General features: G+C 36.2%; 1 protein-coding gene across 1 annotated transcript in view; it reads left to right on the top strand.

Annotated features, from left to right (window-relative positions):
• Positions 1-8,297: 8,297 nt before the first annotated feature.
• sox6 (SRY-box transcription factor 6) overlaps positions 8,298-13,407 on the top strand; it is a 159,277-nt gene continuing 154,167 nt past the window's right edge. The window contains exons 1-2 of the mRNA XM_073837149.1: positions 8,298-8,610; positions 11,128-11,244. The gene's annotated coding sequence lies outside the window, so the exon portion shown is untranslated. The remainder of the gene's footprint in view (positions 8,611-11,127; positions 11,245-13,407) is intronic.

Genomic DNA, 13,407 nt, shown 5'->3' with positions numbered 1-13,407 from the left:
TCTCTGGATCCAGCCACGTCTCTTCGGGCGCTAATAATTCAAAGGCACACAATTACTGTGTTTTAAGACTTCGTGTTGTCTCGACATGGCATTCCCAACACTGCAGGGATTCTCCTAACGTCTGCATCTGACTTATGCATTCACCTAAGGGAGGCTGAGATTCTAATACAAAAGGTACTTTGAATCCAAAAATGGTATCTTATGCTCTTTTATCACCATTGATTTACTATCTATATTTTCGGAGAGAGATGCTGAATAATTGAGGAGGTCGGCTCAACATCATTCAGTGTTCTTTTATACACATTCCTGCATATCTAACAGAAGAATAGATAAAACTAGAACAGAATGTAGGCGGATAATACCTCCGAGTCCCGCCACAGCTTCAGTAGTACAGCAGAGCAAAGATTTACTAGCGATCTAAAATGTCAAGCTGTCATTGTTTGTTCTCGACAACAATAAAGATGTTAATATTCACCGAGACTAACGTCTTGGCTTTCTGATTCAAACAAGCCAACAAGATGAAAGAAAAAAACGCAATCATTCCAGACAAACGATTACTCCTGCGTGCGTAAAAAAGTGCTGTGCGCAACAAAGCATTGAGACGTTTTCCCTAAATGCCCAGCATTTACAATACCTACAGTGAATTGGGCTTTTTGTAAACATAAATGAGGTAAATGTCCTTGGGCTTTTCACTTGATCCAACAGTTCTTTTAACTTCAGGAAGCTTTTTTGCTGCATCTCTCACATCAAATTAAAGCAAAGCACTGTCTCAAGGCAGAAAAACACAACACTTCGGCTTGGTTTTCTTGCTGTGTTTGCGAAACCTGCCAATTAATCATTGATGAAACCATTTAATGAGGCTCACCTAAAGCTTCTAGTGTTCTGCACTGGCTCTGCACTACATGTTTCTTAAGGGGGTTTTCAGACGAGATGGGAAGTTCATGTGCATATTTACCCTCCATTAACAAAGTCTCTAGGTTGCTGTATTGAAATTGTCTTCCAGGGTCAATATTAAAAGCCTTTACTTTCAGTTTGAAAAAGCACAATTAAGAATCTGTAATCTAATTTGACCAGAAATATTCTGTTATTGCACTTACAAAGCAAAAAATGTATTCAGACACATTCAACATTTCTCACATTATCAGTTTATTCGCTATTTAGAAAATGGTAATAAAATATGACAAGAACTTAAGAGTTAAACTATGTCAGAACAAATTCATCTTGATAATGTCAGATAACTTTGATAGAAAGGTATATAACAAAACCTGGTCAGGTCAAAGTATCTACTTTTTGGTCTAAAATTTTGATCAGTTTCCACTGTATGATTGATTTTTGGGTATAATACGTCACAGTTCACTTTATTTTGCTATTCTCACTCACATAATTGAACTTTAGTGTCTAGCGCCCACTAGTAAAAAAAAAAACATCAAAAATTATATCTGGTGTCTAAATAATTGTTGGTTTGACTGTATACTTATCATGTAGAAACACAGGGCGAGTTGATTTGTCCCAATGTAAAACTTGGACTAAGTCTTGCACCATTGGTGTTTGATCAAAGTCGAATCAAATTCCAACGTCTCGACAGGGGATCTGGGACTTCGTCATTTAGATTTGCATTTATGTAGATTTACACTAATTGGAAAGAACATATTCATAAAGCGTCCTAGAGTAAAAGAAGCCGAAGCCCTCAGTCGTGATGCAATTAAGAGCATGTAGCTTTCTTTCATTTAAACATTTAATCAATCAACTGTTCCTTGTTAACTTAAAAGGAAATATAAATGATAATACTAATAAAAACTTTGATGAAATCTAGAGTGACAAGTCATATTTAGGTCAGCAAATGAGAACAGAGCGTCCCACTTTGCAGATCCAAATGGGACCGGGGCGATTTGCATGTATGCAAACGAGGCATGTATTAATTACATAACTTTACTGTAAAAGTGCAATGATTCCTTGGCTGTTCTTCCTTCCTATAAGGAGGCAGTCAAAGATGATGGTGCTAACTGTATTTTGGAAGATAGAGTGCTTTGTCCTCTGACTCAAAGTGATAAAACAGTTTTATTTTTGACCTTGTGGAACATGCTCGATATACAATGTTGCTTTCACAACACTCTTCTGCCATTATTGTCTCGCTTTGTAACCTTACACAAAGGTTGTGCTTACAGAACAAAACACACAGATTGTTAAAGAGTCGGGCAATCAAATGTTAGAAACATTTTGTGAATGTAACTTACAATTCTCACCAAACATCTTAGGTTTTACAGCTTGTGCATTACCCAAACCACAATTTTCAGATAAAACCATTTTAAAACACTATCTTTAAAAAACAAACAATAGCTATAAAACATTTTTTGTTCCTTTTATGAGTGTTCTTACAAGACAAATGTGTGTGTGTGTGTGTGTGTGTGTGTGTGTGTGTGTGTGTGTGTGTACAACAATTATAGTTACATGATGGTGACAATATTTACTTTTTTCACGAGATTTCACCCCCCATAATCTAAAATAAAGTCCAAATGTTGTTTGAAACCTATTCAGTTTGGAATATCACTCTTTAAGTGTGGCATTGTGTTAAATATAATTAAAGTACTGTATTTGTAGCATTTTTATAGGTGTTTCACCTGTATCTTGAATTTTGCAAATTTAAATGAATGGATAATATTTTAGTAAAGAGCTGCCAGTAGCTTTACTGATATTTTACAGATTTATTTCTTACAGTCTAACTCTACAGTATATCTTCTTTTGTTGTTCACAGAAGTGAGTCATACAGGTTTTGAACGACTTGAGAGTAATGATTACAGAATTTGTATTTTGGTGTGAACTAACTATTTAAAGATGGTCTTTTCAGTCAAACCAAAATGTATTCAGACACCCTCAAAATTTCTTACATTATCACAGTTTATTCACTATAGTTTAGAAAAGGGTAATAAAATATGACAAGAACTCAAGAGTTAAACTGTGTCGGAACAAATTCATCTGCAATGTATGTAGGACCTACATACATTGCAGATATGCTCACTGAATATAAACCTAACAGACAACTCAGATCACTAGGATCGAGTTAGTAATATCAAGGGTTCACACAAAACAAGGGGAATCCGCTTTTAGCCATTATGCCGCCCGCAGTTGGAATCAGCTTCCCGAAGAGATCAGATGTGCTAGTACATTAGCCACATTTAAATGCAGACTCAAAACTCATCTGTTCAGTTGTGCATTTATTGAATGAGCACTGTGCTACGTCCGAACAGATTGCATTATTTTATGTATAATCATTTTTACTGTGTCAATTAATTTTAAATCAATTCTTAAATCATCTTAAATGTTCTTAAATTTTCTGTTTTTATTGTTGTGATTATTATTTTAAATTTGTATGATTTTTTATGCTATTATGATTTTAATTCCTTTTATGTACAGCACTTTGAATTGCCATTGTGTATGAAATGTGCTATATAAATAAACTTGCCTTGCCTTGCCTTAATAATTTCAGATAACTTTGATAGAAATCTTTGTAACAAAACAGGTCAAGTGAAAGTGTCAGTTCAAATTTTTGGTCCCAGTTTTTTTTTTTTTTTTTTTTAATAAATTTTACTGGTAATTTTTAGGTATAATATGTCACAGTTTACTTTATTTTGCTCCTCACTTAGATGAACTATATTGTCTTGCACTCACCAGTAAACAAAAAATCTAAAATTATATCTAGTGACTCATGGTTTGACTGTAGTCCAAATGTCAAAATGCTGATCTTTGTGTTTTTTAAAGATGCAAGATTCAACTACAAAGAGTTTGGAACCGTAATGTAGTAAAGATCATTATTAGGTTATTTGAAACAAACAAACCAAAAAATCCTATGCACATGTCTGTTCTACAATACTGTATGTTTAATTAAAATGTTCATAAACTCTTCAAAAGGTAATAATGAATTGGGTTTTCCAACCGCTGACATTTAAAACCTCATCCTGTGTTTCCTGCCACATAATGGTTTGCAGTTTGTCATTTTCTCTCTCTTTTTTTTTGTGCACAGGCCCTGAGTGATGCTGAAACCCTCTGGACTGTACAACAGGACTGTTTCGTGCATGGTTTAGAGAATCTTCATCCAGTGTTAAATCTCATGGAGCAACACAGACACGGTTCTGTAGATTTCGGCTAAAAATGTATCGCTCATTAATTAAACACATCAGACGTATTTCCATGGCTCCTGCAGATATGGAAATGTCTGAAATGAGTTTTTAATAGAGGCCTCTCGTATGCACATCCTCCGTGAGGCGTTTGAATCTAGCAGACAAATATATTTGTTAAGTGTTGTTTGCTAGTTCTCAAGTAATCACAGCAAATCATATGGCAGCCTCCATATTTCCTTTGACAGAAGAGTGCGGCCTAATTAAACATGCAGAACTGGAGAAGAACACATGTTAATTTAATGTAACAAAAATGTTGATTTTTATGCAGGCCTTTTTAAAATATTAATAGGCTAGGCTTGGATTTCACGATGCATCAAAGCATTTCATGATATGCTAATGTGATGAACGCTGCCTCTTTCTCTAACGAGCTGGACAGAACATTGGTCCAGACCAGACCTACAGGCTTGAACCCGCTCGCTTGCACCCGCAAACTGCTTAATTACAGGCTCACGGTTCAGAAAAGACCTTGTGATTTTTAGATTTCGTCAAAGGGACCGCAAAAAAAGACTTATGCATTTGTTCAGAGCTAATTGCTTAAGACCTGAACACTATTAGAGAGACGAAAATGAATCATGTCCTTGTTAAAACCTATAAGTGTTTGACTGTTTTGCACAGTCAAGGCCAAACTACATCAGAAGCAATAACCAAGGATTAAATAAAACAAACTTACAATTTATTCATGAATAGAATCTGGTTTTAAAAGAAGTTTTATTACAGCTCTCTAATACGTTTGGTGGTCTTTTACACATTGACTCCATCAGGTTTGCAATTTGGAGAAACTCTTTAGTCAGAATTTCTCTTTTAATTAAGACTTCCTGGTGCAGTAGGTCCTCTACTGAATAACCTGACTAGCAGCCACTTGCGTTTTTCATTTGCATTTGCATTTTCATAACAAAATAAAATAAATCTAATGCATAAAATAATACATAACATTTTTGTTTAAGAATGTTGCTAAAGCTCAACCCAAACCCAACCGATAACTTAAAATGTTGATTTAAGAACACGTTCTGCTTGACAAAACTGCATCCAGGAATGCAATTCCTCGAGTGGCCAATGGGTGGCGCATTAGTCCTGTACATCGATGAGCGGCGTTTACCTGACATCGTACCTGCCTTCTGCAGGAGTGTACGAGCTTTATTATTCAAGCTTCAACTCTGTCCGTAAAAAGTAAGACGTTCCTTTCAATACGTAATATTCGCTAAAAAATTACCAACCACCAAAATACGTTTTAAAATTGAATTATTAAATAATTACTACCTGACATTAACTACAATTTCTGTGGTGGTCTCTCAAAACCGTTTGAGCTACGTACAACGTAAACTCCTAAAAACGCTGTCTAGTCAGGCGGTTTACTAGGTTTTGAGACACAACCTTGAAACACAAATGTGTTTACCTTAAGAAACACTTGTCCTAAAAGGCTGTTGGCTGCATTTTTATATTTTATTTAGGCTAGTGTTTTGTGCTGTGGCAGTTTGAATGTGCCTGTTTACATTTTTCAGCTCGTGTGAGAACATCGACATTTTATGTCTCTGAACCAGTCAGAAAATGTGTCTGCACCTTTACATATTAATCTGAAATTTCGAACAGCCAAACGAATTTCATATGAGAAAGTGGGCTAAAAATGATCACTGTTTGAAAATGGGGCGTTTGAAGAAACTTTTGACTCCGACATTGTTTAACAGTATTTGGGAAATATTTTCGGTGTCAGCTGGAACAGGCTGTAGAAGAGAAAAGTTTCAGTGCACTGGCGTTATTGCCTTGAAGGCAATGCTTTGTTTGAATAATTAATCTTCTCTTTGGTGTATCTGGGGATGAAGATGTGACGCGTGGATAGGATTTTTCTCAGGAAAAAAGGGAATGTGAAAATGAAAGACAGACAAGAGCCAGAACAGATGTGATGAGATGTTGTGAAAGGATATCTATTCTGGCATGCCCTCTACATCCTTAATCCTCTCTCTCTCTCTCTCTCTCTCTCTCTCTCTCTCTCTCTCTCTCTCTCTCTCTCTCTCTCTCTCTCTCTCTCTCTCTCTCTCTAACACACTCTTCCTCCCTCCCTCTCTCCCCCTCTCTTTAGCCCTGTGTGACTCTTCAGTTAACAAACAGCATTTTCTTCTGCATCTACCCTTATCTTTGTAAGTACAACATCGTATTATGTATCTATTGTTTTCTTTCGTGTTGATATTTTAAGCACAAAATTTACATGCATTTAAAACAAGATGCACGCAGTTATATTTTAAAAACGCGGCAGTTCACAAGTATTATACATGCGATTATTTGCTTTTATTATTTTATTTTAATGTATGTATTGAACCGGACTGTATTTATAGTTTCCGATCTTTGCATATGTCTGTCAGTGTTGTAGATTTTTTTTTAAGACATTGTGTGTCTAACCTGCATTCCTAAAGAGCGATGTACAGTCAAATACCCAAACTCATCTGACCTGAACTGTGACAGTTTTAGGAGCGAGCAGTTTCTTCACAATTTAATGAAATATAATTATATAGTGGGTCGTCTAAAAAGTTGTTTGGAGCGGAATGTCTCTGGAGTGAGGAATTTTTGTTCATGCACTTTATTGATAACTTTTTAAATACTTATATGCCAGTGTAAAGGAGACCGTTTACAGCTTAAAACAGATCGAACTGTGTTATGTGAAATATATATGCTTTTTTAAAATAATAATTTATTGCACGAGTAAATCAAGTTAAGATATTGAAAGGCATTTCAAAATCGTTTCAAAATTCGAATGCTATGATTCAATTCGTGAAATTAATTTGTAGTACAATTTTAAATATTGTGTAAAAATCTGTATTTTTTATTTTTGCATGTAAGTCAATGTAATTGTTTTCAATAGTTCCAGTGAGTCACAAGAGGTGAAAAGTTTAAATGCTGCCTAGGATGCTCCCAGCCTTTGTAATTCATCAATATATCGATCAAATAATTTGGCATAATAACTGAAACATAACAAATATGGTGCTGTTTCAGCAAAACAGGAATCTTATGCATTCGGTTTTGTAGAATGACCTGAGATGGCCTGTGGTTATTGACACAGGACTAACTTCAATAATCGTTCCAGGTGTGAAACAATCATTGCTTTACAATCTTTTAAGACGAAGGCGCGTTGGATGAATAGACGCAGTCTTCATTTATTTTACGAAACTACAGTTTTTTTTTTTTCTCAATTTAATAACAATATATGAGGAAAATATTACGATATTCCATCTGCAGCGAGGTTTGGTTTAGCTTATAGGTAACTTCAAATTCCATCAAAGTGCTCGTAGGGCAATTTCTCATCAGCAAACCAAGTGAAGTTTGTCTATACATCAGTTTTTTTTTTTTAATAATAATAATAAAACACGACTGAGTGAATTCTACACCTTATATTAACTCTAAACAAAAAAGAGGTTTCCGTCGCTTAAACTGTTCGACTTGTTATCCACAAAAGTAGATTAACGCAATGCAAGAAAAATCCCTATCTATACATTTTCACCTTCATATGTCTATGTTTATGTTCCAAATTTATTGATAGGCTTCTTGAGCAGCTTCAGCTTGATTCAATATTAGGTAATTTGCATATTATATAGATTTCGGTTTAACAAAAAAAGCTAGCTTTTTTTACCTGATCAGCACTAAGTATGACTGTGTTTTAAATTCAGAAAATAACTAACTTTTAAATGAGTTTTGATTATAATCAAATATTTCAAATGCATAACTTGACGCAAATGACGCGAGAATGTTTGCGAATATTAATGTTGTTTATACGCAAAAATATATAGGATATAACATTATAAAAAATGAATTCCATTGATATTTTATGTAGTCATACACTGTATACTATATATAACTCAAATGTGGCTCCTGATGTTTGAAAATGTATCACCTGAGCTCTTGACTTTTCTCCCCTCTCACAATCTCCACTATTCTACCCCACCCCGTTAAAGACTCATTCTCTCTCTCTCTCTCTCTCTCTCTCTCTCTCTCTCTCTCTCTCTCTCTCTCTCTCTCTCTCTCTCTCTCTCTCTCTCTCTCTCATGTGTTGTCTGGGAGGGGGAGCCCTGCCTCTTTCCTCAGATCAATGCCCTGGCCACTCACTTTCTGATGTTGCACGACGGGAAATGCTTTGAATACTTGCGACATGGCCGCTTGCATTGATTGCCAAGATTGACAGCAGTAACCATCGTCTTCTGTCGCTTCTGTTTTAGAGTAGAGAGGAAAACGCGATAAATATACTTATAACTGCTCTCAGCAGTTTTGACAGTTCAACTTCATACAGCCAAAGCGGGATTCCCTCTACGGTCAGTGGAAGCGATACACTTCAGTGTTTTTTCCCCTTTCTTTGCTACTACACATCAGTGTACATTATTTTAACCTGTTTTAATACCAATAACGGGATACAGCGAAGACGAGCGCTTGTTTTTGGTACCCTACTCACATCAAGGTAAACTTTTATCATTGGTAACCTGTCGTCCGTGATTTCATGTGTCTTCGTCATGTTGCGTTCATCGTCATTGTGCGTCGTAACACTGCAGCTGTTGTATTCATATATTAACGTTTTCATTACAGAAGCCTTATAGGAAGTGTCCAAACTATTTAAAACGTTTGGCTCTTCCAGGATTGATATTTGTCTTAACGGTAATTTTTGAGCGGAGAGTGACGCGTGATACTCCGTACACCGATGCGATGTGATTCGGAGCTTTTTTCTTCGCAAACAAACTGCCCAAATCTTGACGACTAACGGGGAAAAGTTTAACAGACATTATCCAAGTGGTTCGTGTATGTTATCATAGCAGTTACAATGTTTTATTTGTACTTCATTGTCCGCTGTTGAACTATTGTAGTGTAGCTTACTCACAAACGTGCGCGCCGAACGGAAACAATAATTATGCTAATTATGATGACTAACAATGTCTGTATGATTATCACTCCGGATGCTGTACTGTTTAATTAGTTTTATTTGTGACTAATAGATATCCAATAGTTGTCATCCGGACGGCGGACAAGTTCCTTGCACAGGAGGTAATTTCACTTCTGTCCACAGAGCGGTACTATTCATTGACAATACCGGGAAAAGCGCTTCTATAGGTACAGTACTGACAAGAATCCGATTCGACGTCGTTTTAACTTTCTCTCAGTTATAAAAATGGATATGCTTTGTGTGTTTAAGATCGGATACATCTCCTGTCCGTAAAGAAAATCTGTTTATAGGCTAAATTGTTCTTGTGCGATCATGGGAATTGTTTCTCAACTTTCGCTCGAGGTCAGGCATATTGACCTTTGAAGAATGCATAAGCCATAAATTAAAATGAAGTACTCATCCAAAGCTGATCCATTTAGAGACAATAAGCAACTTGGACAAGCAGACTGCTTTTAGTCTCCCAGCTTGAAAAAAAAACGGTGCTTTGAAACACACTGCATTCAGACTGAAAGTAAGTGAACTCCGGGAATTGTTAACGTGATCGTTTATTTTATCAGAATGTGTAATATTAAATTTTTTGAGCGATTACGGCTATTGTTAAAAATATCTGGCTTTTGTTTACGTATTTATCTGTTTTATTTTAACACCAAGAGGATAGGTCTAAAAACTTTAAACAGATCAATTATAGAGTTGTTTAAAAGCCCACAGTGAATTTATAATCAAAATAATTTTGTTTATTTTTTTTATTTTCCATTATATGCGATTTATACCTTGAATTCGTGTTTATTCTTATTCTGCCTTTGTTTTTAGTTTTGTGCTACATGATGCTTTTGAGATTTCCAGAAACAGTGCGATGAGGTATTGAGAGGACAAATGGAGCGCAATGTGTGTGAACTCAGTCTGTGGGACACAGATAGCCCATCATCTCATGGGTGTTTCCCAAAAGTAGACCATCATAGACACAGATAAGCCCTTTTTGACTGCTGCACGGGATGCGATAATATTTTAATACGGAACATTATCAAGACCGGAACACAGCACGCCGACGTATGACGGAACTGAATAGGTTTTCAAAACTCCTGAAGCACTTCTGACAGGTCAAACGGTGCATTTAAAATATTACCAAAATTATAGCACCTGAATTACTTATTGTTAAACACTTTCCGGCGCTAGAAAGCCAAACACTCTTCTCCTTTTTTGCTTTTTAAACGTCAGGGCAGAAACACAAAAGCTTTGTTGTTCTCGCACAGGGACGCAACCTGACACCTTAATTAAACACAGCTTAACTTTGCTAGTTTTTCTCTCCTGAAATTGTGTCCAGTCTGTAAGAATAACCGGGTGTCTAATAATACATTCTTGTCTTAAGTGAGAGGGGGCTGTTTGAAAAACAATCCCCTTGGCTTGTCCCTCTGTTGGGGTGAAGTTGAGCCCGTAATGGCATTTTGTTTTGAGCAGTTGCTGTTAGCTGTTCCCTCATAAGGTAAGATGGCACTGGAGTCCAATGGAACATTTATAATTAGACTGCCAGTTCAGCACATTGTCCTGATTGCTATACAGGGATATGCTGCACTCAATAGAGATAGACTTATTCGCTGCCTTTGAGAAAGGGTGTCTGTTGCTTATCCCTTACGTTTATTTACTTCTTCTAACGCCATGCATTGAAAAGACAAACCATGATCACCTTTATTAATTTGCAACAAAATTTGCAAATCAGTTAAACGTGTTATTTGCAAGTTATGAATTTATAAAATCCCTTCTCTTTTATTATTTACACACTTCACAAATGTACGCATCCGTGTAAATTATTATATTTGTTTAAACTTCACGGCTCGCTGTTTAAAGTTTAAACGCTCTGTTCATTCAACCCTATTTTCATGCACATGCTGGTTTTCCCCGAATGCTTTTTTTCTGTGCACAGAAATTAAGTATGAATGAAGGTTTATGTGCAGTTTCACAACGATATCACAGACAAACGCAGTTTCATTTTCCCTGAGATTAAAGCGTTTGAGATAATGACGATCTCTGTTGTTTTTTTTTCAGGACTTTCTGCCCGTGGATTTGGGGAGGAACTTGTGGTTTTGTGCAAGCAAAGAGCATTTCCTAACTGGATCCGGCGAGCAGATACCGACAGATCGCAGACGAACGCTTATGGTGCCAGTAAGTTCAGAGATTTGGACCGTATTCTCTTCTGCGATGCCTCGCTTGAATTTGAATAGATCTAATGCACTGAGACTTGACAGCTGGAATATGTATTTTAACGCATGAAGTGTGTGAAGTTGGGTTGTATTTTTTGCCTCATTCTTAGAGCTCATCTAGATTAATTTTAGTATTAGAATATGTACAGTGATGATAGCTTTGATTGTTTTTTTGTTGAAGCATTGAATAAATGTATTCTTTAATGTAAGTTGTTAAAACACTGTTGCAGAGAGTCAGTATGAGTGATTGTAATTTCATGCCACCAAAATGCATTTAATTTAATCTTTAACGGAATGTGTTTTGTGGGTTCCCTTAATTTTTGAGTCACACCACTTTATTTAATACTCAGTATTTTATTATTATTATTTATTTGATTTCATTATTTTATTATTATTTTAAAAAAGAGAATCTATTTTCTCTGCATGCAGTTTATCGTAAGTTCAGCTGCATGTGTGTATCTCTGTTATGAAGGGACTTGTGATTGCTTCTTTGGAGACATTAATTGCAAACTGGCATCAGTCGAATGCATTATCAGTCCTAAAATCTGGACAGTAAATGAACTTTGAATAATTCTCTTTCATGTGTCACTGTCTGTTGTTTCTAGAGGTTGTCTGCCATATGTTTTAGCACTTGTGAAATATTGTCTCAGATTTCCCTACCAGCAGTTTTGAGTTTTAAACAGCTCTGGCATTTATTTAATTTTTATTGCAACTGTTTTAGCGTTTACATTTTTGATTACCTAATTTGACTTATTATTTCTTATTTTAGTAAAGCAGTACATCTTTATTGTTTAAACGATGTTTATGTCTTAAGTGGGTGTATATCTTGTTCATTCACAAACAATCGCATCCTTATCAGATTTTTTTTTTCTTAATTATAATACACTTGTTTTAAAATTAGTTTTTATTTTTGTAATGTGGTATTTTAGTATTTAGTAGAAACAAGCATAGAGGTAGTGGAAGATGCTCAGGTGTAAGTCTTGTCTGGCTGTGTGTTGTATTGGAGGGGTTAGAACAGTGCCAGCAGAATCCTAATGATAAACAACACTGGAGGTAAACAACAGCAGGCCTGGTAAAGGTAAGCAGCACGCCAGCCGTAGGGGAGGAATGCATGAGGAGGAAATGTGGCAGCACATGTTGTGACATCTGTCTTTATAAGTGTTAGCTAATTTGCTGTGGAATATTTCAACAATGATCAAAACCGATGGCAACATGTTTATTAGAAGGCTTTTTTTCCTTTTGTGGCAGAATCTCTCAAGTTTCTGGAATGTGTTATTGAAGCTTTGCTGCACTTTTAATTATAGTAAGTTTAAGCTACTAATTAGCGAAGTGAGGAAGACACTAGGAAGGTGGCGTTTTCTCGTAGGTGATTTTTCAGTACATAAGGCATGGATTGCTTTTCTTTTCGCAAGCTTCACTTTCGTAGCTGGTCGTGTTTATACACATGCTGACGTTTAAGTACATGCAGCACATGCGGCTTTTCTCGCTGCATTCCTACAGAATGACAGATCCATTGTCATCAATGAAGATGGCACGCTGACAGCTGCTCCAGATCCCCAGGGCTTCCAGTATCTTCTATGATTTAATGATTTACATAGGCAGGAATGCTGACCCTGGACACGCCAAAATCAAATCAAAGCTGTAACAATCAAATGCCAGATAGTAAATAAGCAGATTTGTAGTCTTGTGAAGACCTTTAACATTAGGACTTAAGTATTTCTTTCCTCCAGCGCAAGTACAAATTATCCAACCTATACTTATCTGTGGCTTAACAACACGCCCAAATTGCAGTCTTGCGTCTGAAAAAAAGATAGTGAAGCTATAGCTCAGGAGGCCTTGTGAAATGCCAATACAGATGGCCGTGTCTTTCAACGACAGTGCACGCTGAAAAGGCCTTTTTTTTCTTACAACGCTGTATGCTTTTTGCCCTTTTGCAACCTCAGGTCTAGACGTTACACTCGTGCGAGAATAAAAAAATTGAAGACGTCTTTAATGTCTTGGACACTCTTTGTAAATGAAGGGCACGCTTTTTGCCCACTACTGAAAACACATGTTCACCTACGTCCTGATGCTGCACAATAAAGAGGAGACACAGAAGCTTTTCGCTTTGAAATATTACTAAATG

Source organism: Garra rufa, chromosome 3, assembly GCF_049309525.1.
Source record: "Garra rufa chromosome 3, GarRuf1.0, whole genome shotgun sequence".
NCBI classification, from domain to species: domain Eukaryota; kingdom Metazoa; phylum Chordata; class Actinopteri; order Cypriniformes; family Cyprinidae; genus Garra; species Garra rufa.
This window is presented reverse-complemented; position numbering and strand designations above follow the sequence as displayed.